Below are 18,156 nucleotides of genomic sequence, written 5' to 3'. Positions count from 1 at the left end.
GTACCAGCACAACAGTGTTGTACAAATGGGTCAATAGGCATGGGATACCCATTGAGTTCTGGCAAGTGTGTGCATGCATGTCCATATATCTGTAGGGTACAGCATTCTGAGGCCACATACTCCCATTACAATACCCATTGCCACACACTAGTAAATATAGCGTTGTTGCTCCCCATAGGTGAGGCATGACAATGCAACACTCTACTATGCCTGTGGCATGTGCATTAGATGCATATCCCTGTAGTACCACTGTTGGGATATTCAGTGGGTTGTATTGCAGTCATGGGCAATGTGTGATGATGGGTATGTCAGAGTGTCATCATGGGTTTCAGGGAGTATAATATCCACTGGGGGATGTGGGTGCTGTGTAAACTGTCATTACACCAAGGTACATCCAGTATATGGCCCATGTACCCCATTATGGTGTCTACTGTCACCATCAACCATACAGGTAACTGATACAACAATCCAGCCCAGTTATGCATGTGCTGTGTGCAACCTACCTGTAACACATTGGACACATGGTCAAGTTAGTTAGCAGTGATAGGCCTAGGTCTCTCAGACATGTGTCTGCCTGTTATGTGTCTGTTAATGTGTATATGATGATATGTCACACTATGTATTGTCCATATACAAACATTACATCCCCCATTCACATAATGTACATGTCTGATGATGTTCTGCATGTAACATGTAACCTGGTACACACCTCACCCTAAATGCTGTGTGGTGTGTACAATGAAAGCCACACACTTCAGTAGCACTACGTAACTAGGTAGGGGTCCAGTCCCACTGTTGCCAAGTAAGAGGTTGTGTGTATGTGGATGGATCTACATCAGTTTGCAGATTATACATGTCCCAGTGGGTCACCTGTCCATGTGGCACAGGCAATAACTGTTATACAAACCTATGACATGTGTTCAACTGTACCACAGATATGTCACAGTTATGGTGCCACCACAGTGCCATACCCCTTGTGGAATATGACTGCAGACCATTCTACTTCTGACACATGTACAACTACAACACAAATGGGTAACATTATGGAGAGCACAATCAAACAGTGTTACCAACAGCTATAATGCATCATTGCTGGATGGCTACACTACCAGACATGTATGCATTAAACTTTACTCCTGACAACATGTTACACTGCAGTACTTTGGTACACTGTAGTACAGTAACCGTGTGCATCAGAACCATATTAGCCTGTCCCTGCATCAATGTTATGCATGACAAGGATGTGGCACAGGTATCATCATATGCACAGGGTGTGTTGTTGGTTTGCCAGAGGCCGTGGGTGGGCCATACATTTGATACCATGTGTGTGGGTGAGGGCTGTAATGAGTTGATCTGGGCATGGTGATGTGGAATGTGTAGGTATGGGGTTCCTATAGGTGTGTTCATATAGTGTGTGGGTATGCATGCACACAGTTCTGCCATGTGGCTGCCCTATGCAGGTGTTTATGGACAGCTGCAGACCATACCTGACAGGGTGTGCAGTTCACTGCCTCCAGCCAAGAACACATGGACTGAGCCTGACATGGGTTCCATGGGCATGTCCAGGTGCAGGCTTCGATGTGCTACTCTCCCCTGATGATGACAGATGACTGCTGGAACCAGGACCCTACTGGGACTGGCCAGGATGATGTGCTTGTGGCCTTCTGTGGTGTGGTGTGGACAATGTCCTACTGCAGTGCCGGGGCTGGTACTGCCACTGCGGGACCACCTAGGCATCATAGCATGTCCACGTCGACCGCCAGCTGTTGATGTTGCTGGCCTACGTCCACACAGCTATCACTGCACTCCCACCACTTGTTCAAGCATGGACAAACCACAGTCAATCAGGCCCATCTTCTCACCAAACCATCTATCCATGAGCTCGGTATAAGCACGGATAGCACCAGACAGTTTATGGAAGTTGTCGCTTGAAGATATGAGAGCAGCCCTCTGCAGCCTCAGGCCCTGTCTGGTGTACAATTCCATATGTGCCTGCACTGCCATGACAGCCTGAAACATGCGCCTGATGGTACCAGTTGTGGTGCGTCTGCCAGGGTCATGATGACCAGCGACCCTACCACAAGCACCCTGGGACATCTGCCTATGTGGTGCCCAGCCAGACATCCAGCTATGCCTGCTGTGACCAGATGCAGTAGACATGGATACCACAGTCTCCTGTGCACTGCCACCAACAGCCAGCTGTCTCTCTGCTATGGCCACTGCTGATGGGGTATGTATAGGCACTGAAACTGTGTGTGGGGTTGGGGTGGCTAAAAGGGGGATGTCAAATGATGGTGCTATTTCGGCCCCTGACAACCCAACCTATGCCTCAACAGTACTATTATCATCTCCGGTGTCTGTATGGACACCAACATCAGACTGAATGCAGGAGGGACCCTGACCCACCTCAAAACCTGTGGGGGAAAACAAGAAACAGACTTTAAGACCTGTACAACATTGCATAAGAGAACACACACACACACACACACACACACACACACACACACACACACACACACACACACACACACACACACACACCAACTTAATACCTACCTGTCCATGACTTTACAGACAGTCCCACATTTATTCCCATGCGTTCTTCATTCTGCATCACACTTGGTAACATACACTCATTAATACCACTCATTAACATATCATTCCTCTAAATGCTTAGACAAGTGATCACAACACAAGACCTGTTACTCCATTACCTCCTCGACCTGAGTGTAGTGGTTTTACATGGCCTCACTGCTGTCATTCAGTGTGCCCCCTATGTATGCCTGGACATCGTGAGCATGGACCCTATATGTGAGGGGCTACTATGTTCACTCCATAATTTCATGCACTGGAGTGTCATTTGTAAGTATTGCTCAGTACATGCCAGATATTCTGCACAATCAACCTATCATGTGGCAACTGCAATATATGGATACACTCCCTGGTGTTGTCTAGTAATTCCCCAATGCATCTGTAGTGCTGCATACGTGGGTTGTCAGTCACCTCTCTGCTGAATGCGATATTAAGGGTATACCTGGTGTCTACCTTCCCTCCTAATGCACGTTCTATGCTACAGACCTTATTATACTATCAATTGTCCTGTGATTACATACATGACAAGTATTCCTGGTGTGTCATGGGTCAGTGAATGTCCATGTACTGCATGATCCCAAAGGGAAGTACTGCTGCATGAACAACCCCACAATCACACATGTGCATACATGGACACCCACACAAACACACACACATGCACACACTCATCCTACATGCATCAACCTCCCTCCACTTCACCAGATTGACCCTACAGACAATATAGCTACTCACTGACACACACACACACACACACACACACACACACACACACACACACACACACACACACACACACAAACACACAAACACACGCACACAAACACACGCACACACACAGGTGAGGTTGCACAAAAGTAGTACACATAGTCCTCCTATTACCCATCTGTCAACACGCATAACATATGGTACACAACAGCATGCAGTACATCTGTAGTCAATCCATGCTAGCAGCAGTATACATGTGTGTGATGAATGGGCTGTGTTAGTAGGTGATGCCACTTCACCTGGATACCACTGGACCCATGTACACAGTATTGCTGTGCACTTGTTCTGCACCCTGCCATGTATTGTGCACCAAACCTCACAGGTGTACAACCCATTGCTGAATGTGTAATACTGTGTCAGTTATGTTAGCTGTAATGCTCACAGACCCTATGTTTTTCAGCAACACATGCCTGGGATGATATGTGGATAGATGTCATTTGTGAATGCCCGATGTCTGGTTTACAGATCTCAACATCGGATGACCATGTATGACCAATCCAATACTATTACACTGACAACCATCAGACCATACCATGGCTATGGGGAGTGTACACACCCTTATTGATATGATGTACGCTTCCTTGATATGCCATGGGACCACATCACCACATATATTAACAGTACATGAGCCCGATATGTGACATATGTCCTGTAGATTCACATGCAGTGTCTATGGAATGTGTTAGGTGTCTGGCTGCTGATGGCAATACATACACTCCATGTGTGCATATGTGTGCATACCCTTATCATGACGGTTTGCTGCACCTATTGTTATGTATACTACTACAGTCACTACTCCTGTCAAAGGTATACTAGCATGGACCATCTGCATTTGCCAGTGTATGTTCAGTCTGCCCTTCATATGTGCCCCAAATCTGCATGATTGCAAGGTGTACTCATGTGCACATCCCTTGGTGTTCACACACTGCCATCACTATTGCTGTGGGGGAAGGGTTACATCTGCCACAGTTCCTAAACCTGACTTTGTGCAGATATAGCCATTCTTAGCATCCTTAGGATCCCTGCTGCAGTGCACTGGGGTGTCATACTGACACCCCCTCACCACCTGCTGCCTTTTTGCAGATGCCTGACAAGTAAGGACTACATATGTGTGTCAGTTTGCAGTGTCTGATACACTGAACACCACGTGTTACAGCCTAGTCCCAGCTAATAATGTGGACCACAGTAATACGTTATGCCATAGTGTAAATCTGTAACAGTTGCCTTTGTACTACTGGCATATACACTGTTGTTGCACTGTATATGGGTGATGTTTCACATGTCCCTACTGTAGGCCATGTCTAGGCTATTGGCCCTTGGGTCTATATAAGCCTATCCAAATGGTACCCTGGCTTTTGCCACCCAAGAAAATTACTTTCCTGTGCCCCTGTCAATCAGAGCCAGAAAAGTAATCCCTGGGGTAAATTTCCTATCTCCCATCCAATCATCAGGATTTTTCTTGAAGAGTGCTAATGAGAAGCTTTGTTTGATACAGATAGGTAGTTTGTTCCAGATTATGGGAAGTCTCTGGGACAGTAATCTATCCCTCCAGCATGTTATGTTTATTGTGGTGACAAGGTTTATGTTCCTAGAGTGTGTAGCTCAGAGGGATTGGGATTTAGTTAAGTGGAGCATGTCCAACAGCTCTGGGTTTGACATAGCTTTTTATGTTAGGCAGAGATCGCCTCTGAGTAGGCGATATGCGACAGAGTAAAGCTGGAGTTTTTTGAGACAGTCTGTGTAGGGCATCTGTTTGAGGCCAGTAATCCTTTTTGTGAGGTATTTCTGCGGCCTTTCCAGTTGTTGTAGATGTCTTGTGGGGTACATACCAAAAGGGGCATTGTACTCTATAATGGGTCTAATGAGTGATGAGTAGAGGGTAACAATGACCCTTTTTTCCTGGATGAGAAACCTTTTGTGATGAGGTGTGCCACATAGAAGGATTTCCTGACTACTGTGGTGATGTTATTATCAAAGGAGAGACTACTGTCCACCTGTGTCCCAAGGTCTCTTATTACACTTTCAGTGTTAAGTAGACTACCGCCTATGTGGCAGTTCATGGGTACAGAGTTTTTACCAAAAGAGATGACAATGCACTTTTTGGCATTGAGCTTGAGGCCATGGCTTTGACACCAGGCATCTGTCTCAGTGAGGCCGTTTTGTAGGATGTCCACATCGTTAGGAGTTTTGATTATGGCTCCTAGTTTGCAGTCATCTGTAAACTTTGTTAGCCAAAGACCTTCTGTGTTAGCCTGTACTTCAAAGAAGTAGATACCAAACAGGAGAGGACCTAGGACTGAACCCTGTGGTACTCCACTTGTCACTGGTCTGAAGTTGGATTTAGTGTCTGCTACTTTCACAGTGTGGGTTCTGTCAGTGAGCCAGTTGGCAACCCATCTTGTGACATAGGCATTTATACCTAGTTTAGTGAGTTTATCTATAATTCCAGAGTGGGGGATGGCATCAAAAGCCTTGGCGAGATCTAGATAGTCTGTGTGAACCACCTTACCCTCATCTACGGCTTTGTTGACCACTTCAAAGAAGTCTATATGGTTTAGGAAACATGATCTGCCTTTTACAAACCTGAACTGGGTAGGGTCCAGAGTTTGGAGATTACCAATGTCATTGTTTATAAGTTCCATGATGATACGTTCCATAGCCTTGCATACCAGGCTCATCAGGCTAATGGGGCAGTAGTTCCTGGGGTCCATGGTAGCTCCTCCTTTGCGGAATAGGATAACTGCTGCTGTGCACCATTCAGTGGGCACAAAGCCTGAGGTGAGGCTATGATTGAACATGGTACTTAGGTGGGGTGCCAGTTCGATCTGTAGTTCATGTAGAACGCAGCTTGGGATGTTGTCAGGTCCCATGGATACTGTGTTCTTGGCTTTGGAGATTGTGTTTTTTACCTGTGCAGCTATGATTACAGGAACTTTGCATTCTTCGGGCATAGAGATGAGCCCTTTAGGGGTTGAGAAAGGGGTAAAGTTAGCAATTAACCTATCTGCCAGGATGTTGGCAATATCAGTTGGTTCTGTATATTTAGTGTAATTGTGCTGTAACTCAGAGCAGATCTAAGTGTTGCCATTGAGATTCTTGACATAGCTATACAATGCTTTGTGGTTATCTTTAGAATCAGTGGCGAATTTGTTTTCGTAACTAGCTTTGGAGGATTTCATGAGGGATCTCAGCTTTTTACAGAGGCTGACCACGAAATTCCTCCACTCGTGGGTGGGAGGCGTGTTCCCATTGTGTCCATATTGGGGCCCATGGGGCTTCCACATTGCAGACCACACACACCATCCAGAGTGTTTACCCACCACATGTGTCATATATCACCCCTGTAGGCTGTCCTCTATATCTAACAACCTGGACCACCTCCACAAATATACCTGCCATACTTCCCCATATTCCCATTCCCTAGTTCACAGACAAGGGCAATGTTGTCCCAGCAAGGGGTTCACATGTGACATACCCATCCATGTTGCACATTGACAGCTGTATATATCTGTGTGTATTGCTATGTTTGCTGTTCCCTTGCACATAGCATGCAACACTGTGGTGGTAATATATGGGACATGTATTTACATACATGTGTGTATGTGTGTGTGTGTGTGTGTGTGTGTGTGTGTGTGTGAGTCTGTGTGTGTGTTTGTATATATGTAGACATGTGCATATAGATATATATGATGTTATATATATGTCTACATATGGGTATCTACATCTGTGGACATACATGTAGGTATATATCTATATCTGTATATATATATATATATATATATATATATATATATATATATATATATATATATATATACCTATATATGGGGTACATTCTGACATCAGGTCCACAATCTCAATACTCCTTCCTGCACAGTTGCACTGTTATGCCTTGCTATAACATTGACAGTTGTCACATATGGACACAGCCAAACATTAGTAGGGTATATGTATGGCCAACCCTATTACATACCTGTGACATTTCAGCATGCTACAATACAGGTTAACCTGACTGTCCTACTAATGGTGGGCTGTGGAACCCATGTGTCCATCATTATGGCATTACTTCCACCACCAGCTATTGGCGACAGTAATATACATCCCTTCTATTACACACCACACACTATATTGGCATACATCTTGTCAGTCGGTGCTACTCTACACAGTTGATGGGTATGGCCCACTATGCACAGGGACAGACTGTAATGTCCATAGCAGTTGTTCAGCCAAAGAGCATTACAACAGCAACACCTGTTGGCCCATGTATATCATTCAATATCATCTACCCCAGTATTATGGACCGGGAACTACAGTCAATTACATGCATATATTCTTCACATATCTGTTGTGGGGATGAGGTCTGTTGTGGATCATATCCTTGTAGGTGGTAGTTTTTTTTTCACTCCTTCTCCTGCTTCTTTTGCTGTATTTTCTGCTGTTGTTGCAGTTCAGTATCTGTTGTATGTTTATGGTTATTTTTCTCTTTCACTTTATTTCTCTGCATATCTCTCTCTCTCTCTCTCTCTCTCTCTCTCTCTCCCTCCAGTAAATATTTTGAGCTGCCTCAAATAGATTGCAGCATGGCTCTTGTGGGTGATGCACATGATCAGGTGATGGCCTCTGCACCAATCAATATCCTCCACTTGCTACCTGCATGCAGTCAGCGGTGTAGTACTTCCAATTACCATTTACAGGGCAACCCACTACTATAAATCCCTACATCCTTTTTTGTATGGTGGACATCCTTCCTGTGTGTGGGCAGCAATGTTACAGACAGCAGGTAGCAATACCTCTTACAAGAGACCTTGCACAATCAGGCTAGCTACTTATTTGTATGAGGTTCCGGAACTACAAACAGAGAGTGTGAGTACTGTTGTTGTATGCATTGTATAGCACCAGTGTTACAGGGTCTGTGTGTACATACTAGTTTAACATAGACTGCAGTCTGTCTGCATAGCTCTCAATTGTGTGACTATCCACTTGATGGCCAGAGCTGTGCATGTTATGTTTTGCCTGTACACCACACAGGTCTTGTGTCAGATATATCACTGTCTGTGTGTGTGCTGAGTGCTATCTCTACATGGCTACATCCATTTGTGTTTCTGACTTCATATTCCTGACTAAGGGTATGTTGCAGACTATCCTGTAACACCAGCAACTTGCTTAGTGTATGGCAACACTGTTTCACATATGGTCCTGTGTTCCAGCCTCTGTCCTCCACCAACATACCAGACTTTGTCCATATGACATGCTGTCAGGAGTTGTTATGTAGGGTCCTGTGAGTATGTCATGCTACCATTTCTGCCATCACAACACTGCTGTTGTGGCCACCACAGATATTGTGGGGTTTGGTCCATATATGTGTGGTCTTCATCTGCACAATGCATGTGTGCCCTTATGCAGTCCAGAGGCCAGTGTATGTAACAGTGGTATATGGCCCTGTATGTCAGTCTATGGTGGGGGGATGCACCATAACTAACCTAGGCTGTTACAACATGTGGGGGTATCAGGGGTATGCTGCCTTAAGGTATCTGGATGTACATTACCATACAATTCACCTTGGGTAAATGCAGGCCTACTGCTTCCTGCCATACAGACTGTTCTGTTTGTCAGTGTGATTGTGATGGTTTCAGTTATGCCTTGTTATGTAACAGATGTATCCCATTGTGTCAACTGAGGTCTTTACCCCCTATGGATTGAGTACAGAGTGTAGATAGATGCTGCTGGACTGTACATCTGCATTACTTACTGTTGATTGATTGTTATCCTGTGACCCAGTCTGTCTTTATTGTTGTACTACCTGAAGACCTTGGCCTGGACAGCAACATATGTAATCCTTTCCAGAATACTGTATTACTTTATCTGTTTGACAGTTGCATTAGTCAGTTTATATGTATTTCAGAGTCTAAACAGCTATATGACATGGCATACACAAGTGTAATAGTACACAAATACAGATTTCTCATGTATACAAACCTGTGTGTGGTGTTATATCCTTTGACCTCTCTGTGGGTATATGTAGGAGGCAGCAATTGTCATTTGTATGGGCGGCTCATACAGTGTCCAGTTGGTAAGGTGGCAATTGCAGACATACTGGCTGTTACATATTGCGTGCACCCTCTATATATGTATCTTCCTATACATATCTCTATGTGTGTATATGTGTAGTTACATATATATATATATATATATATATATATATATATATATATATATATATATGTGTATCTGCATATATGTGTCTATGTATATGTATCTTAGGAATGTTGATTGCTTCCACATTGTACATTCCCTATGGTAGCCAGACCGTACTGCATGATATGTTACTGATACCAGCCTGACATCATACAGGTGGGATGGAGTACTGTTAACATCTTGTGCCCATGTTGTGTCAGGTCCTAGTTATGGGACTTGCAACAGTTGGTATTGTATTGCATGGCAGATGTGTTTGGCTATGGGGGGGTATCTATGCATACAAGATGTATGCTGCTTGGGCCCCCTCACCCCCATTAACGTTGCTTGTGATGATATATGTTTTTGTTATGTTCTCTTTTATATCTATAGATATATGTCTGTATATACATATATAGATATATATATATATTGCTGTATATATATATATATATATATATATATATATATATATATATATATATATATATATATATATATATATATATATATATATATATATATATATATGACTTGGTTCATATTATATTTGGTCGACAGTTCATTTGATCGACAAGCATTTGCCCCTTCCCCAATGTTGTGTGACCCTGGAGTTGATATATATAGTTAGGGGGTGGGGCACAGCCCCCACCTAAAATGCTGGTCGATCAAATGAACTGTCGACCAAATAAACAGTCGACCATATCAACTCTCCACCAAGTCATATAGACCTATATATATATATATCTATATATATATATATATATATATATATATATATATATATATATAGATATATATATATATATATGTATATATATATATATATATATATATATATATATATATATATATATATATACACATACATATATATGTAGACATATATATCTAGAGATGTATGCATGTATGTATGTATATATATATATATATATATATATATATATATATATATACATATATATATATATATATATATATATATATATATATATATATATGTAGACATATATATTTATAGATGTATGCATGTATATATATATATATATATATATATATATATATATATATATATACATATACATATAGATATGTATGTATCTATTTAGATATAACTATATAGACAAACATACATGCATCTACATGTTTAAATACATTTCCTGTACTATTGAATGACTGTGCTGGATGATATGTTTGTGAAAACATCAAGGTTATGTATATGTGATATGGCTTAGGGGTAAATCCCTTTGGCAATGCTGGGTTTGAGCATTGCAGAGGCTCTTTATTTTGTTGCTGGGCAGAACAAGGGCTGTTGGATACAGAGTGATTAAGGCACATTTAAGCAGTTGTAATCAGGTTTGGGCAGTTTTTAATGGAGGTAAGCACTGCTAACTTCCAGTTACAGTTTTTTATACTCAGCTTCTAAACTGCTTAACCTGTGTAGGCATTGCTTACTGCCATGCAAACAGGCTTAAGCACGCTTACTGCTCCTTAAAAGTGCTTACTCTGGCTTATCTCTGCGCTAATTTCTTTAAAAGAAACGAAAAAAGTGTTGATAGGAAAGTGGTGTAAAAGGGGCACAAAGAGGGAAAGACAGTATGGAAAATAGCTAGGGATGTACAGGAAGGGTGTAGGGAAGGTCCATATCTGCCCATTTCTTCTGCAGCAACAACAGTGCATAAACACTGAATTTGGAGGTAGATTTGGACATTTAAACCCATGAGAGGAGGTGAGGACAACAATAATTTGTTGTGATGCCAATTAGACCGGATTACATGTGTCCTGTGGACATGTGTGCAAAATGGACAGCTATGTATGGGGCACGTTTTTTTTGGGAACAGATTGCCCTTTTTTGTTTTCAGGTGAGAGAGGGATGTTGGGAGGGATAATAGGTATATTTGGGGAGGTAGGTTGGGTAAGTTAACAAACAAGACAAATAAGACACATACAGGGGCTGGATATGACACATGTGGGGGGTAAACACCTTGATGGGGAGGGGTGTTGGGAAATCGGAAGCCCATGAGCCCCCTAGTGGAAACAGTGGGACTGAGGTCCCCACCCATGGGCAGTCACCATTGCACCTTCACAGCCCAGAGAGCCAGGCCAACCCTTTAGCTGCGACATGCAGCCCTTGAGTTGGCATAGCAGATCTCTAAACTCTCGGTTGAGCTCACTATTCACCAAGACATGGACCTGGCAATGAGTGACAGATTCCTGTCTGCGCTCACTTCCAGTGGGAGGCGAGCCCCATGCCCTGAGGCAGTTCCACCCACAGGTGGTGCAGGACCAATAGACGAGGAGGCCCCCGGGTTGGGCCCTAGACATGCTGGTGCCTGGTGCCACAGCCAGCTGAGGTGAGACAGGTGGGTCCGCTGGGATCCGCATTCCCATATGTGCTATGGTGTTTATGTTTTATCAACATATGTGGGTTAGTAATAGTCAACACATTCCAGGATTAGGTATAACAGCATGCATAGATATTCCCATTAACCCAGATACCAGATATGGAACAGTTGCGTAGCAAACAGAACACATGCATATATGGGACCACAGTGGTAATTACAACAACATGCAGGTACATTGATGGCACCATGCCACCAATGTTGGAGTATTTCAAGATAACGCATGCATAGAAACAAATTTAAATAATTATCAAATAATAAGACATATGTCCCAACATTACAGTTAAGTCCATAATACCAGTTGAGTTGGGAATTTAGTTTGTTGTTGTAGATATGGGACGGGGGAGAGAAAAATGTCAATTAACAACTTGTATATTACTGTAGTTCACATTACTTTCCAAGTCAGTGCTGTTATCTGTACCTTACAAGTATTAGTACACTACCCTATTGCCTTAGTTTGGACAGTGGTATGGCTGTCGACAACTATATACATGAACTGGTTTTACCTGCAGTATACACCTCTTACCTGGTAGACATGTGGAGGATTTGTTTGTTAACACTAACTATTTCTACATCTACTCTCAGATTCCAGGTTGATGTTCTGCCCATACCTGTCCATCTGTTTTTGCACAGACTCTGGTCATGTCTTGACAACATGCAGGTGAACCAGGACATATTTATACTATTGCCCTCTTAAACCTTTAGTGACTTACAACACTCTTATACAGGATTTTCTAGACAGTTATATTATGTAGCACAATGTGGGTGACAGTGATCAGTGATATCTTATTATTCAGAGCAACTGCAACAATAACAGTGCCATACAATACCAAAGTAAACAGTACCAGTACAGGGTATCAATCTTTTATTGATGGGCACAGTGTTTGTATCTGACGGACCTATGGGAGCAATGTTTGTTAGCGCTACCCGAATATTGCCACAAAATTACCAGATTCAACATTAGTATTATGCACATACATCTCACTCTGTTACTGTACACACTCTGGTCACAGCTTGACAACATGGTGGTGTAGATGGGACATACTTGGCTTATTACTCTCATAACAGTTTCAGGAGTTGTAAGAGTGACAAGTTTGTTCGTATAGATTTGTGACAATCGGTTGTTTTTCTTGTTTGTTGCCTATATGTCTGGGATCATCCCACTGATTTCCCAGGGGGACAGAGTGACAGGTAGCAGATATGGGCCAATTTACTGGACATTCTGGACATATCTGTACAGTTGCGGGGTATGATTCTGTATGCAGACTACTACCACTCCCAGGATTCGAACCATGGTTGTGTGTGCTAAAAATACAACAGTTTACTTTGCAGTTGTGTGTGGTATTTGGAGTTTGCTGTCTGTCTTTTCACTGTTTTCTGTCTATGCCTGTCTTTTCGCTGTTTTCTGTCTATGTCTCTCTCTACTATATGACCTCTTGGGATTACACCAGTCTTATACAGACATTCCTATACATTTTATTTATGTTGCACAGTGTGGGTAACAGTGTTTAATACAACAGTACTATTAAGTGATTGCAAATTTTATTTATTTTTTTATTTATTTTACATTTGTTGACCAGGATAGTCCAACTGGATGCATGTCCATTTTCAGCAGAGGCCCGGGGAGAAAAGCTCCAAGGGTAAGCAGATACAGCATTACATAATACCAGCATTACATATTAAAAACAGACTATTTACAGTGATTACATAAGTAAGCAAGTTAAACAAGTTCCACAGGTTAGAATTAATCCCGAGCGTAAGTCAGGATTAAATTAAATTACACAGTAAGCTGGTTAACAGATTTTTACACATTCTAGAGAGAGTTAGCCAGGCTTGATACATTGACATAGCCAGTTAAGTGCCAAATGTTGTTTGAGTCTAGTTTTAAATTGACCTAAGGTAGAAAGTAAGGTAATATCAGCTGGATGAAATTTCCAGGGTCTACTTACAGAGTTTGCAAAGAGAGAGTCACTGGCTGTGTTATTAATTTTGCTAGTCTGAATTAGTAGTTTGTTAGAGGATTGAAGCGGTCTAGGATTGTTATAGGGGGTGATAATATTTTTAAGTGCAGGAGTATTGTCCGGATTATAGAGGATTTTATAGGCCATAATCAGTTGGTTATACTGGATTAGGCTGGGTAGTTCAAGCCACCCAAGCTGATTTAGATTGATGCAATGATGTGTCCTAAAAGGCAGCCCAGTGGCAAACCTGGCAATGTGGTTGTAGCAAATTGAGAGTTTGTTAAGGACAGTCTTGTTTAAATTCGAGAGTAGAGGGGATGCATACAGAAGGGCTGAAAGAAGGTGAGAGTGAGCTATGGCAATTTTATCTGGAGGGGTTAGGAAGGCTTTTATTCTGTAAAGTGACCCTAGTTTTTTATTGATGGTTTTGATAGTTTGGTTAACATGTAGGTCGAATTTTAGATTATTATCTATGATGACACCTAATAGTTTTGTAGAGGGGTCAGGGGAGATTATTGTGCCATCGTTTGAATTTATGGTAAAGGTGAAAGCAGTAGACCTACGTGTTGGTGAAAATAACAGCATTTTAGTTTTTTTGGGATTTAGGATCAGATGACATTCAGAAAGCCAGTTTTCTATTGTATTAAAGGTGGTCTGGGTAGCTGACCATAACTCAATTGGAGATGTGGCCGAGCAAATTAGAGTAGAGTCATCATCATATTGGATACAGCTGACTTTTGGGATGACAGTATAAAGGTCATTAATGAAGATGGGGAACAGCAAGGGCCCTAGTATGGAGCCTTGTGGTACTCCAAGGATGTTAGGTAGAAGATTAGAGAGTTTGTTCTGCCAGAGGACAACCTGCTGTCAACCATTCAGGTAGGACTGAAACCATTGAAGGGCTCTAGTATCTAGACAGAATGTTTGCAGGGTGTGGATTAAAAGTTGGTGATCAACGATATCGAATGCCTTGGAAAGATCCAAGAAGAGGGCTGAGGATATATAATTATTGTTGTGATTATGGTTTATGATGTTGGTAAAGGCTAGGAGGGCTGAAGTAGTGCTGTTATGAGGACTGAAGCCATGCTGAGTGTCTGCCATAAGGTGATTCTGGATTAGGTGGTGCATGAGTTGTATATGAATACATTTTTTCATAATCTTTGCAAGTGGAGTGAGTATAGCTATTGGCCTATAACTGGAGAATTCAGTAGAGCTGCCTCCTTTGTGAAGTGGGATTACATAGGATATTTTCTAGATGGTGGGAATTTTAGCTTCTACTATGGTTCAATTGATTAGTATTGCGATGGGGTAAGCAATAGCATCAGCTGATTTTTGTAGGTACTCGGCAGGGAGTTGATCAGCAGAAAGTGTAGTGGGTTTTAATTTTTTGATCAAGGTACGGATAAGTGAAGTGGTGACTGGTTGGAAGCTGAACGCGAGTAGGTTTCTAGGGGTAGTACTTTCAGGACCAGAGGAGCTAGGAGGTAGTTGGCTAGCTAGGGTTTGAATTGTCTCAGTAAAGAATCGGTTAAAACTGTAAGAAACATCTTCAGGGGTTTTATCAACAGTAGCAGTAGGGACAGGGGTTGACGTTTATCCAGGATGTAGTAGATTATTTAAACCTGCCCAAAATGTCTGAGGGTTATTTTGATTTACTGTCTGTAAATTACAGTAGTATTGTTTTTTGTCTTGTAAAATGGATTTTTTAGTTTCGTTCCTGGATTGCCTGGATTTAATGTGATCTTTGGGGTCTTTAGAAGAATGCCATAAAGCCCATGCTTTGTTTCTAAGGGTAATTTTGAGTTACAATGCATGCAAGGCCCTAGGAGGAGTGAAAGGCTGGCCCAGAAAACCAATCATGAACAAAAACAGGTTTTTCAGTATCCACCAGGGAGGCAAAGGAACAAAGAGTTCACTCCCCAACCACAGAGGTGGAACAGAACCAGAAACTAGTAGCTCCCTCTGGAGATATAGTGATTACTAAAATGGATAATTGTAATATTTGGAGACAGCACAATTTTAGTATTTACAACTATACAGATTTAGAATTAAATATCCAATATTTTGAGTTATTTACAAAAGGACTACATTTTGTTCCTGCTTACTCTGTTAACACAACCAACATAATTTTAGATCTTAAGTTGTTTATGAGGCAACTTAATTTAAACCTGTATTTTAAAGACTGTAGTTTCAAGCCAGCGTTATTTCAGAGACCAAGTACCTTCAATCCCCCACTTCATTCAGTGTTAAAAATTTTTGAAGAATTAGTTGAAACTGATCTTAGGAGTATTAATGAGAACAAAGGTCTAGGATACCCTGACAATCTATCTAGTGAGGCATTTGACCTAATTAAGTTATTGAGAACTGAAGGGATCAGGGTCATGAAAACTGATAAAGGGGGAGGGGTGGTACTTATGTACAGACATGAATATGAGGCCATTTTACACACATTATTACATGACATCCAGCAATATAGTGAGGTTTCACTTAATGAAAGAAACATCGCTTATGCCAGAATTAAGTATATGCTAGAAGACCATCTCATGCAAGGGGCAATCAACGAAGAGCTATACAACTACCTATTAGTACCGAAACCATTAACACCAGTTATGTTTGGAATCCCGAAAGTTCACAAAGGACTAAATCCACTAAACTTTAGATCTATAGTGGCTGGGGCCAAAGGCATTACTGAACCACTTGGGAAATTTATAGACACCACAATGAAAAAACTGGTGTCATCATTCCCATTTCTATGTAAAGACTCATGGGAATTTTTGAGAAATATAAAAAAAGATGATTTCACAGAAACAAGGGTTATGGTAACAATAGATATAGTTGAATTGTTCCCTAGCATCCCACATGATAAAGGTCTGGAATGGTTCAATGAAGTAATTACGCAGGCAAAGATGTTCAGTGCTAATACGGTAGGGTTGTTAACTGAATTTATGGAAATAATATTGACAAATAACTTTATTTCCTTTAATGGAGAGCTTTTTAAGCAGAAAAAAGGAGTGGCAATGGGCACTCCATGTGCATCAGCGTATGCTAATACAGTTCTCCATTACTGGGAATCTAAATATGTGTTTGCCTCTGAATGGGCGAGCTACATTATCCACTATCAACGATATCTAGATGATATCTGTATTTTGTGGAGAGGTAACACCAGGGAATTAGAGAAATTTATTGAATATATTGGCTCAACAACTGATTTTTTGAAATTTACGTACTCAGAAAATCCACATTTTTTGAATTACTTGGATGTGAAGTTGGAAAAGAATCTAGAAAAGAACAAATTTCAGAGTAGTATATTCAGAAAAGAAAGTTACTCTAACATGTTCCTACATTTTACAAGTAATCACCCATTGTCCCAAAAGAAAGGAATTGTTAAGGGCCAAATTATTAGGGCTGCTCGGATGTGTAGCGAAGACAGTTTATTATTTAAAGAATTAGAAGTTCTAAAAACATTATTTCTTGAAAAAGATTACCCATTGGAATTATTTAATACTTTAAGGGAAGAGATACTGCTCAAAAGAGAAGACCAATACGCTCCACTGTTAGGAGAAGGTCCCTGTAAGAAAATAGATAACAACAAAAGTAATCAGTATGGAGATAAAGGAGGTGCTTTTCTCTACACATACAATTTGAATAGTAGAGAGATAGAAACTATTATAAGTAAATATTGGCCGGTGTTAGCGAAAAACGAAGAAATTAATAAAATAATACCGGTGAAACCGAATTTTGTTAAGAAAAGAGACAAAAATTTAAAAGACTTATTAGAAATGAATCAAGTTAGGAAAATGAACAATTCACAATTGAGGTTAGGGACATTTGGATGTAACTCTTGTAAGCAATGCCCCTTAATGGTCAACAAGAAAGGTGTTTTTTTGAAAGCAAGAAATATCAACATCATTTCACCGGGACATTTTAATTGTAATACTAGAGGAGTAGTCTATTTGGGGTTTTGCCAACATTGTTACAGTTTTTATGTTGGCAAAACCGAAAGGACACTCAGGAAACGGGTTTATGAACATCTATACGATATAAGTAAGAGCAAACCCACTAATGCCTTTTACAAACATTCCCTAACTTGTACGCAGATGTCGTTAAAGTTCTTAGTTTTAGAACAAGTAATGATGAGTCCTAGGGGAGGAGACTGGGAAACATCTTTAGAATATAGGGAATTGTTATGGCAAGTAAGGCTGAATGCTTCTAGAGCCCCGGGATTGAATGATACCATCAGTATAAGCAGTGTGCTTAAATTAAGG

Source organism: Protopterus annectens, chromosome 5.part1 (assembly GCF_019279795.1).
Source record: "Protopterus annectens isolate FY-2018-M chromosome 5.part1, PAN1.0, whole genome shotgun sequence".
In the NCBI taxonomy this organism is placed as follows: domain Eukaryota; kingdom Metazoa; phylum Chordata; order Ceratodontiformes; family Protopteridae; genus Protopterus; species Protopterus annectens.
This window is presented reverse-complemented; position numbering follows the sequence as displayed.